Below are 410 nucleotides of genomic sequence, written 5' to 3'. Positions count from 1 at the left end.
CCACCGTAGTATAAAATTATACGTGTGTGTGAGAGAGCGAGAGAGAGAGAGAGAGTCGGGGAGGGAGCTTGAAAGCGCGTGTGTGTGTGTGTGTGTGGGGCGGGGGGGTTGGAAAAATCTGCCGCAGCCATGCCCAGACTTTACATCAGATTGGATTGCTTAAAAATTAACCACTTGTGGTGGGGATAAAAAACAATGCAATATGCAGACTCATTTTTTTCAACTGTAAATTATGTCGGATTAAAATATAAATCGAATAAATTATTTTCAAGATGGTGAACACAGAGTAATGAAAGAGGACACATTTTTAACTCATCTTGCACTGTTTCACAACAGTCCCTCTGATCTGGGTGGCAGTAAGGTAATGTGAACTCTAGTAGTCAGACTGATTAAGGTGTCTAAGGTCAGGC

Source organism: Salmo salar, chromosome ssa07, assembly GCF_905237065.1.
Source record: "Salmo salar chromosome ssa07, Ssal_v3.1, whole genome shotgun sequence".
In the NCBI taxonomy this organism is placed as follows: Eukaryota; Metazoa; Chordata; class Actinopteri; order Salmoniformes; family Salmonidae; genus Salmo; species Salmo salar.
Note: the sequence above shows the minus strand (reverse complement) of the source record.